This window comes from Schistocerca nitens, chromosome 4 (assembly GCF_023898315.1).
Source record: "Schistocerca nitens isolate TAMUIC-IGC-003100 chromosome 4, iqSchNite1.1, whole genome shotgun sequence".
Classification (NCBI taxonomy): Eukaryota; Metazoa; Arthropoda; class Insecta; order Orthoptera; family Acrididae; genus Schistocerca; species Schistocerca nitens.
In genome coordinates, this window is record NC_064617.1 from 809546358 (window position 1) to 809563123 (window position 16766).

The following is a 16766-nucleotide window of genomic DNA, read 5'->3' on the forward strand; positions in this document are numbered from 1 at the left end:
ATAATAATAATAAAAAAAGCACTCCGTCTTCAGGCCACGAGTGGCCTACCGGGACCATCCGACCGCCGTGTCATCCTCAGTGGAGGATGGGGATAGGAGGGGCGTGAGGTCAGCCCACCGCTCTCCTGGTCGTTACGATGGTATTCTTGACCGAAGCCGCCACTGTTCGGTCGAGTAGCTCCTCAGCTGGCATCACGAGGCTGAGTGCACCCCGAAAAATGGTAACAGCGCATGGCGGCCTGGATGGTCACCCATCAAAGTGCCGACCACGCCCGACAGCTCTTAACTTCGGTGATCTCACGGGAACCGGTGTATCCACAGCGGCAAGGCCGTTGCCAATGTTAATCAAAGGAGGTCGATAAAAGTTTTGAGTGTTTTGCATCCTTGTTGTAATAGTGTGTGTTCATAATTAAAGTTGTATGTTGAGTGCAACTGACAGCAACTTATTCTGGCCCCTTTCCACAACCTAATCCGTTCTGCCCTCCTAGCCCAGGAATTTCAAGGCCTGGGAAAGCAGAACAACTCCAGCTGCAGAATGGAAGCAGTATGTCAATCCAAAACGACCAAAGGAGAGCACTGGCAGTGGATGAGCCTCTTTGTGTATCATCATTGACATGTTAGGCTTGGAGGAGAGGAAGGTGGGCGGGTAGGTAGAAGGATAGGTAAGACTGTGTCTAAGCTGCTTAGTCTTTATTCACACTTCGAGGTGAAGACACATGCACTGTTCCGGTGAATTATTTTATAGTTGTGTGATGTTATTGTAGTGTTTTATCTTCCTATTGAACCAAAGCCGTGATGCACTTTTAGCGTAACATAATCGTTGCTACTAAACTCTACTCCTATGACATACAGGTACCACACACAAGAAAAAGTCGTCAATCCACCCAAGAATGTTTGCTCAGTATTGTTTTATCATGTTGTATTTTGGTCCTATCAGCATTATGTCACTGGTGAAGTCTTTTACTCACCATAGTATGTGCAGCTTCCTAGCTGACTATATGTTTAAGGGCTGCTGGATGGTGGTAAGTACTTATTTTGTAATATATTCGACGTAAGATTCAATGTTGTCGGTTCAATATTAACTGTAGCAAGCGTAAGTTCATAGAGTGGGAGTTAGTCTTCACTTATTTGGCTATAGATTCCGTTGATTTTAGTACCATTTACGCTATTTGTGCTCTTGCTATCACTGTATACATGTTAAAAGTGTCAGTGAAGTGAGGTCTGTCGGTACAATATTCGTCATAGCAAGCATAAGAATCATACCTCGACAGTGAGTTTACACTTACTGAGCTGGAAATTTCATTGATTTTAGTGCCATATTCACTATTTACAACGTCACAGTATTCATTTTAAAAGTGTAAGACTAACACCCTTTACACGATCTGAAGTGGGAACTGGCAGTGCAATATGCGTTGTAGGAAGTTTATGAATCACAACTGGAGCATACGCATTGCTAATACTTATTAAAGCAAATGAGTGTTCATGTTCATTCAGATACATTTTTTTCATAAATGAGCTGAGATTACAGCAGTTGAGATCTTAAGCACGGCATCACTTTAGACAGACATGCAGTGTGTTACTCCACAGTGGGGTCAAGCGTAAAATTCCTCCATAATCCAATTCTTCCGCTATCTCTGCAGCAAGAATCTCATCTGTCCACTGGATACAAGAACACCCACCCACTCAACCATCCACCAACTCACCCATACATCGACACACACACACACACACACACACACACATACACACACACACACGCAAAACTGTTATTCGGTACGGTGGAGCATCTGAAGCTTTTTAACAGACAGCTTTTGGATAGTTCAACTGAAGAAGCAGAGTAAACGCAAGCAATGAAGGGTTAGAACCTCACACAGCAGCAGAGGCTAGTGAGTGGAGGACTGCTCTCCACCTGTTAGAGTGGGCAGATAGGGGCGCAGTGAGGTGACTGTATAAAGATTCACAATTGTCTCAATTCTGTAGGACTAATTATTTCATTGTTTTTGCTACATAAAATCATTTTATTTAGCCAAGAGCCATTTTCATGGCACATCCAGAAGGTCGGAAGCACACTGCTGTTGACCATTCGGTTCTTCATCCATGACAAACAGTCGGGTATTTCACTATTGTTCCAGCGGGTTGGGCAGTCCTTCCGAGAAATACATTTATGGCTTACAGAAAGCATCCCGTTCTTGAGTCCTTTGTCCATCTGTCAGAGACTTCTGCAGACCGGAAACATTATATCACTGTCAGCAGGTGGATCTGTCTGTGTGCCATCAGCAACAGGTTAGAATAGGCCTTGAAAGCCGTTATCCCTAAATAGGGAGAGGGGATATGAGAAGAAGGGGCGGAGGAAGGTAGGAGAAGAAGTAATACTTGTTCTCAGCTGCTTAGTCTGTATCCAAACTTCCAGGTGAATACACATGCAGCTTCCGCCACTCTCTCCGGCGAGATCTTTCAGCGTCAGTTCTAGCGATAGTGGTCTCATTACAAGGACGTTTGTCAATTCTTAGTGCCTGTGTTGCATGATCATTCTTCGTTTACAAGTGGTGACTTTTTTCACCTTGATTTCGACGTATAATTAGAGTAACGAAGTATTTTCTTCAGTTGCGTTAGCGTGTATTGATCTTCCTACATTTCGGTGATCATTTGCTGCCCTATCCCTTCTTACGATGTATGCATGTGTGTGTACAAGTTCGTCAGTAGTTATACACATCTAGATCGATAGGAGGCTGCTCTCCCTACGCTTCATTGATAGTTCGCTGTCTTATTCCTTCTTATCACGTATCTGCGAACAAGTTTCTCAACAGCTATTTCACTTCTAGATCGGTAGGAGTTTTCTGAACTTCAGTGATAGTTTGTTGTTCTGTCACTTCTTGCCGGCCGGAGTGGCCGAGCGGTTCTAGGCCCTTCAGTCTGGAACCGCGCGACCTCTACGGCCGCAGGTTCGAATCCTGCCTCGGGCATGGATGCATGTGATGTCCTTAGGTTAGTTACGTTTAAGTAGTGCTAAGTTCTAGGGGACTGATGACCTCAGCAGTTAAGTCCCCTAGTGCTCAGAGCCATTTGAACCATTTTTTATTGACCGGCTATTTCTAGAAACACCAGCAGGTCGACCACTGGCAGTAGCGTCTTTCAGTTGCAAAAAGCATCCTCAGTCCATCCTGCGGCATCGTCATTATTTGCTGAAAAATTTTCCCCCTGCGCTAATCTTTTAGTGCCTCCCTCTATTTCTTCTGTAGGACGCTATGGAGGCAATCGTCAGGAGTACGCTAACAAGTGATACACTTATTCAACTCCTCTATGTCCGACATCAGCATCTCTCACTTGAATTCATTTGCCAGCAATTTAATTAATATTTAAATAAATAAATAATATATTGTTCGAATTTACCGCTCATTTCGTGTCATGAGATCAGTTTCTTCACGAGAACGTTTTTCTCTCGTCCAGCCAGTTTTAAGCTGTTTCGTACGAATGCATTATCTAGTGGATTGTCCATTAATAAAATATTCTCAGGTTTTAAGCTACAACAACCCTTGTTAACTTTCCACGAACTTCGGCAGAGATCTCTCCTGTCACTATCAAATGATTAACTGTAGTGTCAATGCCGTCGCCGTGCTTATATAGCCGCGTCGCCGCCAGTGACGTCACTGGTGCCCAGTCTCGCACCATACATGGCAATGCTTTGGTTGCACGACCGCCGCGCCCTTTTTCCTTATTCACGTGTTTACCCATCAAAGAGTCTATAATTCTGCTGTTCCAGCTCTTTGACGACGCCATCATGGATTTATTTAAACACATCCTGATGTGGTTTCAATTTTTTTACATGGCGGAGAATATTTCAACTAGATGGACAGCGTCACCATTGGGAACCCATTAACTCCAGCTGTAGCCGGCCTCTTTATGGAGCATTTTGAGAACATCGCCTTGGACACGGCTCCTACAAAGCCTAGTTGTTTTTATCGGTCTGTCGACGATACCTTCGTCATATGGCCTCATGCGCATGAACACATCAACACCCACGATCACATAAACCTGACGATGGAGGCAGAGAACGATGATTCTTTTCCTTTCCTGCTTGTCCGCCATTAACTCAATACGTGTCTCGATCACACCGTTTACCGAAAGCCCACCCACACGGATCGATACCTGCACGTGTCAGCTACCCCCATCCAGCACAGAAACGGTTTGTTCTGAGGACCTTGGTAAATCGAACTGCAACCGTCCAAGCGCCGAAAACTTGCTGAAGGAGCTGAGCCATTCACATAAGATTTTGAAGGAAAACAGTTACAACCAACAGCCAAATTTCACAAGCAGCACTCTAAGCCATGAAAAGAGTAGGCCACTGAAGAAGACAAGAAGAATATTGCGTTTCTACTATTTTATGGCTCAATAATAGGGAAGATTAGCTGGCTCCCGAAGAAACATAAAATCCTCAGGAATCCAGCAAAGATCCGGCAACTAATGAAATCTGTGAAAGACGATGTAGGCTTCAGAACACCTAGAATATCCAAAACCGTGTTGGTCCGGGAATTTTTATGTTGATCAGACCGTCCGCACTATTGAACAGAGCCACACAGAACACGAAATGTGTTTCCGCCTACGCTATTCAGAAAAATCAGCTGTAGCGGAGCATGGACTGGTAAAACGCACACCGAATTCCATTTGACAATACCTCTACGATTAATTCGACTCTTGGCTTCTGGGGTAGCGTAACAAACAAAGAAATAGAGATCAAAGTAATATAGACGATGGACTGCAGCTGAGTACGGCTTGGGATCCTGTGATTGGGGGGTGTCAAAACGGGTGCAGCGGTCGCGGCAGCACGACTATATGAGCACGGCAGCGATATTAACACGACAGTCAACCACCTGACAATGGCAGAGGAGATCTCTGCCGAAAGCTCGTGGGCAGTTAACCACATGACGCACCTTGAAACCCGACAATATTTTGTTCGAACAATTGTGTCTCTTCGTTTTCCAAGCAGGAACGATTTTGGGTAATTGTTAGTAAGGTTTCCACTCCAATATTTAGGAAATTCTTCCAGTAGGTTAATACACATGTAAATATATGTACACAATTCTCAACACAGTACCTTATATTCATCTTCTCCAGTGGCTCAGTCTTTTGCCTTCAATACAGAAGTGGGGGACGTGAGGCAACCTATCTTCTATGAACTGATCAAACAAAGAACATGCAAACTGAATTTTATGAATAAACATCATATTATCATGTCTTTTACAGTGTGACTGACATTGATTTGAATTTAGTTTGGCGATTGCCTTCCATACCGACAGCGTAGCATAGACTGAGTGTTTTCCACAGGTTTCCAGATGTGGTTGGGAAGGGGGAGGAAGTGGAGGGGGAAGGGAGGAGGCATGGGGAGGCTGAGGATTTCCCAAGAGAGAGGAGAGGGCTGGGGATTCCTTGGAGGGTGGGGAGGGGTGATTTCATTAATCAGTTTATTAGTCAACTAGTTTGATATCAGTTTAGTAGCAAAAGTATACCAGCACCCTCCGTATTCCCCAATTGCTGTTAAGGTCATTGCGTGCTACATCTCGCATTTATCAGGCTTTACTACGTTAGGATTTTGCGGATGATATGCCTCTGAAAGTCGGAAGACATGTCTCCAGTCTCATAGATCCTACCCACTAACTTGAACAATCGCTTGGGTGTAATTTCCCTAAATGAGTTTCAAACTGCCAAAAAATTTTATCTATTCCTTCGGCCTATTTTGATCACATGTACTCAAAAATGTTTCAAACCTTCACTCTAATTCTGGTTCCCGTTCGGCTTCCTTACAGATTACGATTTCTTCTCCTATAACGTCGACAGAAAGTCTACCCTCCTCTTCCTCCTCGTAGACGAAATATTTTCACCTATCAGCTCTCTCATCTACTTGTAGCTATACAACCTCCCTTTCACAGTAATTGTGACGAATTTGCTTTTAATTTCACTAGAATTTTTCCTGTAAGTATTTTTCTGTAACTTCTCTGCACTTTCAACTCATTTAGTTAGTAAATGACTTACGTTAATATAACAGTTTGTATTCATTGACATTGTTTTACTTCCTTCTTTCGTCTATAACATGCATTATTTCTCCTGTTACCCAAAGTTTTCTTCGCAAATACCAGCTAAGGGATTGCCACAACTACCGATTCCAACTCCTCCTGAGATGAGCTACCTGCTCCGGAATTTGTTGTCGCGATATCTACAATCTCATAGAGATCCGAATACATATAATCATTCCCCATTATTTCTATATCTCTCTGATTTACGCACTAAATCTTCTTCATGAGTCTCTTATTTCTCAACCTACTCGTCATTGTTAGGATATTTTGATGTTATTCTGTATCTGCAGGTGGGCATGTCTTATATTCGAATATTTTCTTTTGATTTTTCTCCCTCATCATTGTATACCGTTTATGAAGTAATTTTTGTGCTTGAAGATTGGGAGGACATATCCCAGGATTATAGGAAACAGCGCAGGTTTACGGATTCCGATTGATTCACGCGCCATATTATAGTTCAAATGGCTCTGAGCACTATGGGACTCAACTGCTGTGGTTATCAGTCCCCTAGAACTTAGAACTACTTAAACCTAACTAACCTAAGGACATCACACACATCCATGCCCGAGGCAGGATTCGAACCATATTATAGTGTCCGTAGAGTATGCTGCCGAGTACCGTCATTTACAGTGTGTAAAACCAACGCTAACGGATACAATCTGTTGGAAAATGAAAACATTTTTCGTGAATGACATAATTTAATCGAAGGATAAACTCAGCAGAACATTCAAGATATACAGTGTGGTCCATTGATCGTGACCAGGCCAAATATCTGACGAAATAAGCGTCAAACGAAAAAACTACAACGAACGAAACTTGTCTAGCTTGAAGGGGGAAACCAGATGGCGCTATGGTTGGCCCGCTAGATGGCGCTGCCATAGGACAAACGGATATCTACTGCGTTTTTTTTTTTAAATAGGAACCCCCAATTTTTATTACATATTCGTGTAATACGTAAAGAAATATGAAGGTTTTAGCTGGACCACTTTTTCGCTTTGTGATAGATGGCGCTGTAATAGTCACAAACATATGGCTCACAATTTTAGACGAACAGTTGGTAATAGGTAGGTTTTTTAAATTAAAATACAGGTACGTTTGAACATTTTATTTCGGTTGTTCCAATGTGATAAATGTACCTTTGTGAACTTAACATTTCTGAGAACGCATGCCGTTACAGTGTGATTACCTGTAAATACCACATTAATGCAATAAATGCTCAAAATGATGTCCGTCAACCTCAATGCATCTGGCAATACGTGTAACGACATACTTCTCAACAACGAGTAGTTCGCCTTCCGTAATGTTCGCACATGCATTGACAATGCGCTGACGCATGTTGTCAGGCGTTGTAGGTGGATCACGATATCAAATATCCTTCAACTTTCCCCACAGAAAGAAATCCGGGGACGTCAGATCCAGTGAACGTCCGGACCATGGTACGGTGATTCGACGACGAATCCACCTGTCATGAAAATTGCTTTTCAATACCACTTCAACAGCAAGCGAGCTATGTGACGGACATCCATCATGTTGGAAGTATATCGCCATTCTGTCATGCAGTGAAACATCTTGTAGTAACATGGGTAGAACATTACGTAGAAAATCAACCATCGATAAAATGGGGGCCAATTATCCTTCCTCCCATAATGCCGCACCAGACATTAACCCGCCAAGGTCGCTGATGTTCCACTTGTCGCAACCATTGTGGATTTTCCGTTTCCCAATAGTGCATATTATGTCGGTTTACGTTACCGCTGTTGGTGAATGACGCCTCGTCGCTAAATAGAGCGCGTGCAAAAAATCTGTCATCGCCCCGTAATTTCACTTGTGCCCAGTGGCACAGCTGTACACGACGTTCAATGTCGTCGCCAAGTAATTCCTGGTGCATAGAAATATGGTACGGGTGCAATCGATGTTGATGTAGCATTCTCAACACCGACGTTTTTGAGATTCCCGATTCTCGCGCAATTTTTCTGCTACTGATGTGCGGATTAGCCGCGACAGCAGCTAAAACACTTACTTGGGCATTATCATTTGTTGCAGGTCGTGGTTGACGTTTCACACGTGGTTCAACACTTCCTGTTTCCTTAAATAACGTTAACTATCCGGCGAACGGTCCGGACACTTGGATGTGTCGTCCACGATACCGAGCAGCATACATAGCACACGCCCGTTGGGCATTTTAATCACAATAGCCATACATCAACACGATATCGACCTTTTCCGCAATTGGTAAACGGTCCATTTTAATAGGGGTAATGTATCATGAAGCAAATACCGTCCGCAGTGGCAAAATGTTACGTGACAACACGTAGTTATGCGTTTGTGACTATTACAGCGTCATCTATCACAAAGCGAAAAAAGTGGTCCAACTAAAACAGTCATATATCTTTACGTACTACACGAATATGTAATAAAAAATGGAGGTTGCTATTTTAAAAAACGCAGTCGATATCCGTTTGACCTGTGCCAGTGCCATCTAGCGGGCTAGCCATAGCGCCATCTGGTTTCCTCCTTCAAGCTAGACAAGTTTAGAAGTTCTCTGTAGTTTTTTCGTTTGAAGTTTATTTCGTGAGATATTTGGTCCGGTCACGATCAATGGACCACCCTGCATAGGGTATTTTAAAAGTTTTGGCTAGATTTAACAACATATCTTCGACATGAAAGAAGGCAGAAACTTGGGTTACGTTTCGATCTACGAATTTAAACTAAATGGTAACCTGGCACTAGTTCTAACTTACTAAAACACGTGATCGCCTGTCCCTGGTGCTGCTAGCACCCCCACGCGCTTATTCATTGCACAACTGTGAGAATATGCTTAAAATTTCATTTATGAACTGGGTGGACCACCACCGCACTGACGATGGAGATGGGAAGCGATCAGGCGACCTTCTCATCAAACTGGACCACAGAAGCTCAATAACATTGAGATCATGTGATTTCGGTGGTCAGGAAAGATGCAACATTTCATCCTCGTGCTCATAAAACCGTCCCTGGACAATACGAGCGGCGTGGAAAGGTGTACAGTCGACTGGGAACACAGCATCACCACTAGGGAGCAAACATTGCAGCATGGGGTGGATCTGATCAGCCATACGGTCACGTATTTCTTGGCATTTAATCGACCTTCCAGAGTAACCATGTGACCTTTTCAGGACGGTATGACTGCTCGGATCATCACCGACTGCCTCCTCCCCAAGTTTCACCCTTGCGAAAAATTGGACAAAAGTTGGAAGAGGTGTGAAAAAAGACTTGTCCGGCCAAATGACTTTCTTCAGTTGCTCCATTGTCCAGGGTTTTTAGGCTTCCAGGATGCGCTGGAATACCCTGCTTCTGGAGATCTCCTGTGTGGCTTTGATGCTGACAGGATATGTGAATGCGACATGCAGTGGCAGCTGGCGTCCTCTCGTAACAATCCTCTTCACCGACTGTCTGTCACGACCATTCAAAATACACCTCCATCCGTGTTGTGACTTAGTCTATAATGTTTTATCACTCTGTCTGCGTGCGGCATAAATAATCAATACTTTGAATCTTGAAACACCAAACACTTCGGCTACCTTAGTTAAGGAAGTACCCAATTTTTTGCCCACGGTCGCTTTCACTTGACTCCGACATAATCCACTCACAACTAAGCTCTGACTATGCCTGGAGCTTACAGCGTACCGAGGGCATTTCACATGCACCGTTCATGGTCGAATATAACAGCACAAACTGCAAGTTTGCTAGTATCTGCATTTATATTCAAACATGCACACCTAACGCTTCTTCCATATTACTGTACAACCTCTGGATGTGGAGTATTTCTCAACGATTAGACCTCTGGGTGTGCCTCAACAATAGATTGGTCAAAGGGGAGCACTGATTTCACATTGCTAAAGTGTGCGACTTATTTTTAGTCGATGCACTTGTAACAACAACAACGCTGTACTATTATTCAAATAAGTAATTTTTTTCTTCTGATTTTTCGCTGAACTTGAGTAATTGATGTTCTGATTTCATTTTTTTTGTTTCATGCCATTATGTTAAGGGAACTGTAAACAATTTTCAATGTGAATATTAATGTTTATGTCAACTGTCAAGCAATATTGTAATAGGATTGAAAGGTAACAAATTTTGAAACTATTGTAAGATGTTTAAAATTGTAACTGTGCGTCTGGTCCATACGTAGGGAATGTGTTAGAATATGTAGAATGCAAAACCTCGGGTGAATACCCTGTCTGTAAGGGAGCGGTAAAAGGTGGATGGCAGGCGAGCGCGGGAAAATGCACGCGGGCACTGCACGGCACAACGGGCTCAGCAGTAGTAGTTGGAGTTTGGCATTAGTCTGAGCAACACGTTCTGGAGCGAGGAGGCTCTCCTGGAAGACGTAGTTTCATTGAGCCTCGGGTATGCCGTTCCAACGCCCATACAACATGGCGAAATCCCATAGGCACTAAACGGAAAAGTATTGCGACGCTATGAAGATATAAAGTGCCGGTACGTCAAGAGCCATAGCTGTGGTTGTATGTGTGCTCTGTGCCTCGCCATCTCGCCGCCACCAACCGCCGCATCGATACAAATAGGTTGAAACTTTTAGTACTGTATTCGTATGGACCAGTATTACTTTTGTTCCGTACGGTTCAATAACAACTTAAATTTTACCAGAACTGTCCTATCGTTTAATTATCCTCACAACTAACCTAGACAGGGTCCTTTCCAAATGTTGTGCAATCCGAGTGTCCCGAAATGAAAAATTAAATTTTGTGTTAATAATAATTACTTGCAGACCTAACTATGTAAGAATGGTGTTTAAAGAACTGTTTTGTTAATGAACCAGTAAATGAATAACGAAGGTCGGACAAAGTTGGAAGATAACTTTAATATTCATTTAGTAATGAAGTTTAATTATTTCAAGACAGATAAAAAGGTATTTAAATAAGCAGGAAATAAGATAAAAAGAGTAGTAACTCATATACTGAAAATCTTGAGCGCATAATGAATTCAGTAATCAAATTTTTTTAATACAATGATCATAACAGTTTCAGGGTCCATCCCCCCCTTTTTATTCATTTGAATTCTGAAGTGTTTTAAACTGATTTGACCAGCAAAGCTAAAGTCAATATAAAAGCCAAAATTTATCAGTGTTTTACCTTTATCAAAATTGACATTGTGTGTGTGATTCGAAAGTGCTATTTCTAGGGTAACCTATGCCCGATTTTAATCAGATCAATAGACAGTACGAAGTTTTGTAGTATACGTTATAGTGTAGTGTTATGTATTTATGGTTTTTCCATATCAGTATAGAACGTGAAACTATCAGTTCAGTAGATTTTCTGGTTCTAAAATTCTACTATATTATGCAGTGTTACTACTTGTTGCTTTGCACGAATATCTGCCAACTTTTACAGGGAAGAAACTGAATTAATGCCTAATTAGGCTGGCGACCGTATTATTAACAACTTGGTAGCATCTTCTGTGTTGTTTCTTGTCCGTCCTGCCGTGTAGTTGCATTTCGGACTTATTTGACGTATCATTGTTATTACAGAGTGGGTGTAAGTCTGATTTGCCACCATTCAGGTACACGCGGTTCAAATGGTTCAAATGGCTCTGAGCACTATGGGACTCAACTGCTGTGGTCATCAGTCCCCTAGAACTTAGAACTACTTAAACCTAACTAACCTAAGGACATCACACACAGCCATGCCCGAGGCAGGATTCGAACCTGCGACCGTAGCAGTCGCACGGTTCCGGACTGCGCGCCTAGAACCGCGAGACCACCGCGGCCGGTACACGCGGTGAATATCTATACAAAAATCCTGTCTTGTAAGGTGAACCCCATTCACTTATCATAGTACAGGCTTTAATTAGTATCGTGTGCCCTACGCGCGCGTTACACACTGTATATATGGTGAAATGTGGCTTCGCACGGCAATAGCAGTGGATGTAGTAATAAAACGAGAATTATGGAGAAGTGATTGCAAAAATTACTGTCTGAAAACAGGAAGTATGAGCGTATACGAAATTAAATTTTAAATACAGTTTCTTTTTCACGAAGCTCAGATGTATATGACGAACATGAGCAAAAAGTCGGCGAAATTACAGGAAATTAGTGTTTTAAAATAATTAAAAACTGTAGCTCCGGCCGAAAATTGGTACTCATGAGTAGGGCTTAAAGAGAACTACGGATTGCTATTTTATAAGTATTGACTTCTCTCTTATGTTTCGAGAAATATGGAAAAAACTGTTAAAACCCCACAACAAACTTGTTCCATGTGTATCCGAGCACGTATGAGAGTCCAAGCATTCTGTGACGGCATAATGTTAAATTTACAAAAATCATTACCTGAGAAAAAAAAGAGCGTATAGGAAATTAAGTTTTAAATGGCCTTCTTTTCATCAAATGAGATCCATAGCAAACATGGAAAAAAGCCGTGTACATTAATTGTCATTTTAGTAATTTCATATTATCACTGTATTATTCTTTATGTAATATCCTTAGCGTTTCACTTAATTAATGATACTTACGTTGCTCGGTTTGCTAGTTTCTTTAACACTTCCTTCATTACTTCAGTACTTAATTATTTTTGTTACAAAATAAAAAAATATGCAGCATTTCAAGATAAGTTTAATAAATTTTATTTATTTTCACAAATTCTTAATAACACAACTGCCCACAAAATTTGTATAAAAACCTATAATGAATTCTATGTTATACACATTACCTAAACTGATAAAATTATTTATCGGGGCAAATTCTTGTTTTCTTTCTTGGGGGTAATCGTTTGATTCATTTTCTTGTTCTTGGTGTTCCACATTTTTGTGAAGTATGCTGAAAGTATCCAGAAAATCTTCAACGTTTAGCTTTGCGACTCAACAACATTGTCGTTGAGAAGTTCGTCGCAAGAGCGGGCCGTTTGCAGGGTCGATCACCTCACTTCCCTCCTCCCACCCCTTTCCCCTCTCCCTCCCCCTCACGTCCAATCCTCCATCCACAGCCACCCACTGCAGCAGTATCAGTAACTGAGTAATAAAATGAAGCGTCCATGTTCGGAGTGCAAGTAGTCAGTATTAATCTCCATCTAGCGCATCACTGTAAGATGTTGATTGCGTCCACGAGACTGAAAAAAAATAAATTAACTACCTATCTGATTAAAACTGTCGTGTTGTACCTAGCCTCTCCGCTATATCCTCTCTTCCAGTATTGCTAGTTCCGCGAGTTTCGCAGCAGAACATCTGTGAAGTTTGTGAGGTAGGAGATGGGGCCAGTCACAAGTATAGCTGTGAGGATGGATCCTCAGTCGTGCGTGGGTTGATTAGTTGATACAGCACTTGCCTGCGAAAGGCCAAGGTCTCGACTTCGAGTCTCGGTCTGACATACATATTTATTCTGCATGAAGTTTCATACCAGCGCACACTCCGCTGCAGAGTGAAAATTTAATTCTAATAGTAATAGTTGAATCCTGCCTAGTCGTCTAATACAGGGTCTCTAGCAAGCTGTTTTCGCGGATCGCTAGAAAACAATTCAAGCAAATTGTATTAATGGGGTTTACTACATTAAGTTAAACTGACAGTACTTAAATTTGCGTACTCACACATGCAAGTAATCAATCTCCTTCGGTATAAACAATTTCAATGCAAGCAAAAGAAAACAGTTCGTAAGTCATTGCTGTAGCGTTAGTATGACGGCTCGTCGTCCAGTCCGTCCGTGGCTAGGCGGCGCGACGCTTATATTCTCTTCGTATAGAGGCCGCTCCTGCCTTGGTGTTGTTCTATTCAGGGTACTATTGGCTGACGTCGCCAACACTCCTCTCTGCTCTTCCGTTCTTCATAGTCTTTCCGGCGCGTTTCGTTAGGCGGGAACAACAGTAGTAATAAAATAATAACTGGGCTGCAGGTCGTAGATTTTTTTTTAATTCTTCAAGAAATGTCAGCAATTTCTTCTTTAAAAGACGTTATCATAAATAAAAGCTAAGGTACTTAGTAAACAAACACGCCCAACAAAACGCAAGTTTTTCTATGTCAGTTTTTAATCCTTACAATTAATAAATTAATGTTGCCTTTCCCCTCTGGTGCTTAACGCATACCTTGAATAGATTATTGCGAAAGGCTTAGATGGGAAAAAAGGAATATGTATTGGTGGAAAGGGAATAGAATGTGTAAGATTTGCTGATGACATGGTATTAGTGGCAGAAAGTGAGCGGACAGTGAATAACATTCTGAATGATGTGAATGAAGCTTGTGTGGAATGTGGGATGAAAATGAACGCAGCAAAAGCAATGAGTATGGTCTTCAGTACAAGTCGCAGACTGTCCAATATTAAAATAGGACAATCACCATTAGACAAGTAAGTGCAGTTACATATCTTGGAAGCACAATAACTGAAGAATTGAGATGTCACCAGGAGGTGAAAACTCGAATCGCCATAGCGAAGGAGGCATTCAGCAGAAAGAGGAGACTCCTACGTGGCAAATTAGATAAATGTCTAAAGAAAAGGCTTGGCAAATGTTTTTTTCTGGAGTGTGGCACTCTATGGGGCAGAAAGATGGACGCTGAGGCAAGAGGATGAAAAAAGGTTAGAAGAATTTGACATGTGGATGTGGAGGAGAATGAAGAGAATAAGTTGGATGGAAAGAGTGACTAATGAAAGAGTATTAAAAAGAGTTGGTGAGAGAAGATGTTTCCTGAAGTTTGTGAGAGAAAGGAGAAGGAACTGGTTGGGACATTCATTGAGAAGGGATTGCTTGCTAGAACATGCTTTGGAAGGATTGGTTTTTGGGAGAAGTCTGAGGGGAAGAAGGACATACAAGATGATAAACGACAAAAGGGAAGAGGAAATTATGCAGACCTGAAGAGGATGGCAGAAGACCGGACAGCATGGGGAACTACCATGTGAAAACCTGCCTTTCGGCAGAATACTGATGATGATGATGATAATGATGATAATGATGATTTAATAAAATTGTAAAAGTTATTTAACAGCATGGTAGTACAACTCTTTGAAAAGCCGTGGAAACGATCTAGGTAATTATCGAGAGAGCCTTATTTTAAAAAAATAATTAAAGTTTTTAATTTTTCTAACAAGTACTTTTTTTGTTACCTCCGGCTGCACTTACAGTCTATTGCAGGTATGGGAACGTGAATATCAACGAGTTACAGTTATTTTTAACGTTGTTTTCGATATACTCTACCTAGAAACGGATATTTTTAAGCCCTACAACATTTCCATTTAATATGTCTCGATCGGAGCTATGGTATTTAATTATTTAAGAAAACCCGTTTTTTGCAATTCCTCCTAGATTTTGGCCATGTTAGCTGTTTTGTATTAAGTTTCATAAAAAAGTAAATATTTAAAACTTTATTTTCTGTACATTAATATTAGGCCATCACAGAATTCCTCAGTTGTCATACATGCTCGCATACATTTGGACAAGTCTGTTGTCGTCTGGATGTCTCTCGTGACTCTGTTAGATAGCAAATTGAAAATTTGTGAGGAGTCAATGAAAAAATCGTTCTAAATGCAGCTTTTAAAAGTGTTCCATGAAGTTCAAATGGTTCTGAGCACTATGGGACTTAACATCTGTGGTCATCAGTCCCCTAGAACTTAGAACTACTTAAACCTAACCAACCTAAGGACATCACATACATCCATGCGCGAGGCAGGATTCGAACCTGCGACCGTAGCAGTCGCGCGGTTCCGGACTGCGCGCCTAGAACCGCTAGACCACCGCGGCCGGCTTCCATGAAGTACGTGCATATATTTGTAAAGTAGAACAGTGTAAAGTCGAATACTTATTCTGAAAGTAGTATTACAATATACGTATGTTAAAATGAAGCCTAATTCTCTGTTTTCCTATATGTACAAGATATAGTCTTATGAAACCAGATTTTTCCTTTTGAAGCTAATTCTTGACATAGGCAGTGAGAAGGCAAACGATCTTTAAAGTTTTTTTTTTTTTTTACCTTTATAAAAATGATGTTTGAGACACCCTTAAATTTCGACCAAACTACACAGGACCAATACTTTTATCCTCCTGAGAGTCTCTGCTTCAATAAGCCTTACAGCATATGTTCAGTACTTTTTACGTGTTTGATGAGCTCCTTCACGAATGATATTAACGTGCAGTGAGCTACCCTAGACAAAAACGCATTCTACGCATATCGCGTGACATAGACTAAGAGCAATCCTGATAAGATGACAGATACGGATGTTCTTTGCAACATTAGATCTTGTTAAACTTCGTTTCACTCCACAGTTGTTTCCCGAGAGCCATTTCAATTATTCTACCGCCATCAACATGTAAGGATTTTGTTCACAAGGATGTCATTACGTGACCTCCCTTGGAACCGAAGCACACGAGTATAACTGACTGATGGCTCCAGAGTTGACATTTTTTTCTCTGAAACACTCTTAACGAGAGACATGCATACCTATTTCGCACATGAATGCGGTCCCAAAAACATGGAAACCGCTTCATTAAAACTTTTTTACGTACCGCGTCTGGGCGCCTCTGTTTTTAATGGAGACCACCTTGTTACCACGATGACACGCAGCTCGCGGCGGTAATGAGCGGCGCTTTTTGCTACCGCGCAAGTCGGCGGCAGAGGCCAGCACACGGGCTCGTTACTGCGGTAATTACTGGGGCCGCCGCGAAACCTCCCCCCCCCCCCCCCCCCCCCCCCCCCTGCGTGGCGCTGCCGTCTCGTACGCTCGCAGTT